At 48.6% G+C, this 2144-nt stretch overlaps 1 pseudogene; it reads left to right on the top strand.

Moving 5' to 3' along the window:
* Positions 1–664: 664 nt before the first annotated feature.
* Positions 665–1329, top strand: LOC120614704 (E3 ubiquitin-protein ligase MARCHF2-like; annotated as a pseudogene).
* The last annotated feature ends 815 nt before the right edge of the window (positions 1330–2144 follow it).

Raw genomic sequence — 2144 nt, 5'->3', positions numbered from 1 at the left:
AAGACCTAACTTTTTCTTAACATTTTCGATATTTCTAGGCGACATGGTTTATCTGCAAGTTTTTTTCAGATTGTCAAAAATCTCCAAAATTTTTTCTAATATATTTATTGAAAAAAACTCTGCACAGTTCAAACCGGTGTTGTTCAAGGATCGACTGTAAATACCTAACAGCAGCAACAATAACAATAACTAACTGGAAAAGACAAAGTTCTTCAATCTACAAGATTACCTGAGTGGAGCTACGTAAGAGCTGTAACGTGTAGGACATACAGTTGCTGGTTATGTATATGTAAAGTAGACAAGATACTTCAATTATAGTTTTCTTTTCCATAAACTAGCTTATGCATTTTTAAATTTCTTATTTGCCAACTTATTTGCCAAGTTAAGACCATTAGCCATCTTTCGCCATGCCAAATGCCTCAGATCACATTGCTGTCACTTTACATGAACCCAATTTCTCACAGGCTGAAGTACGGTTATACATAACATTGTATACTTAACTGAAGTCTGGACGCAGGTGCGGGCTGGAATGGAGATGGAGGTGCTGACCTGGCTGGCTGGGCGGGAACTTGGGCTGCGGTGAGTGGACAGGTTGGGCCCTCCGTGGATCGCGCTCCTAGGATCATGGACCGCGGACTCTGAGGACATGGGGCTCCCTGTGGCCATGACGATAGATGACTGCTGTCACCTCCCCGGCTACAAATACAATTTCGACGGCAGCCCCGCGTTCTCCAACGTCATACAGGCCACCCAAGTATGTGGCACGGGTGACTTCAAGAGATGGCCTGGGCCATGGACGTGCCAAGCAACAGTCCCTTCCGTAGGATCTGCCCTGAGGGAGGGGATGGAGAAAGGCTGCCTTTCCTGAGCGACTGCACAGGCACACTGGGCACCATGCGCAAGAGTTATCTAGAGAGGTGGCTTTCCTCGGCCGACACCAGCTCCTGAGGGTTGTGCCACAAGGAGTGCACCGATGAAGTGGCCCGGCCCCTCGCAGACTGGCTAAAGGACCCGGGGCCCGGAACAGAGAGGCAGAGCCGTGCCGAGTGCGAGGAGGCGGGTTGGCGGTGCCTCACGCCCCGGCCGCCATCTTGGCTGACTGCGCCTGCGCGGAGCCCGGGGCCGCGTCCTGCTCCGCCACCAGCAGCAGTTGGTAGAGCTTCCCTGAGCTTCCCCGCCTCAGCCTCCACCTGCGCGGCACGCTGGTCTCCTTCCACTGCCGTTGTCCCCTGTGCTCTCGAGTGGACAAGGACTAACCAGAAAGTGCACCTGAGGAGCCAGGAGGCGGCTGGCGATGCCCTGGCGTTTGGAAGGATGGGAACTGCCTGATCCTTCTAGCACTGCCCGAACGCTTTTTAGGCCAAACGGAGCTTATCGTGTCCAGGGCGAAGGTATTTTCAGATATTTTTGCTCACTGTTGTACAGGAGGAAGACAAATGGATGTGGTCCTGCGCTTAGGAAGGGGCAGGCACCCTGATCCCATTCTGAGGTCCACCCAGCCCCTTAACGGGCCAGCAGCTGGTGCATGACATGTGTGAATCGAGGGATGCCCATCAGCCAGGATATTTCTCAAGCCTGCACTTCTATGCACCTGGTAGGAGCATTTTCACCGTGTTTCCAAAACCCACCCCGAATGAGTAAAAGGAGTCCTTACTACACTCAAAAAAATGGCGTTCGAAGTCAAGAACGTCCATACATCATCCAATATGATTTTACATATAATTCACAAAGAAAATCAACATTTTTAAATGTTTCCTATTTTTAAAAAGCTGTCTTTCAGTGCTTTCTTAAAGGGAAGAATCCTTCTCATTTTGTGTTACATATTGTTTTTCTAGTAAAGAAAACATTTTAAGAACTTTTGCCATTCCTGGGTTCAAAGAAAAGTGCTAGATAAAAAGCACTGGGTTATTGTTGCTGCTATCAATCTTTACCTCTCTAGAAAGCCTCCCATGTGAAACTTCAAATACATCGCATTTATAGTCCTTTACTACTATCCTTATTTTATGAATAGGAAAACAAAGGCTGAAGAAGCTTAGGGGCTCATCTGTGATCAGAGAAGCAGACAGCAGGGAAACACTGAAGCACTTTGCCGATGACATCTGACCAGGGTAGAGAGAATGGCTTATGCAAATGTCGAAGTGAGT

The sequence above is a fragment of the Pteropus medius genome, unplaced genomic scaffold, assembly GCF_902729225.1.
Source record: "Pteropus medius unplaced genomic scaffold, Ma_sr-lr_union100, whole genome shotgun sequence".
NCBI lineage: Eukaryota > Metazoa > Chordata > Mammalia > Chiroptera > Pteropodidae > Pteropus > Pteropus medius.
Note: the sequence above shows the minus strand (reverse complement) of the source record. Positions and strands in the feature narration are given on the sequence as shown.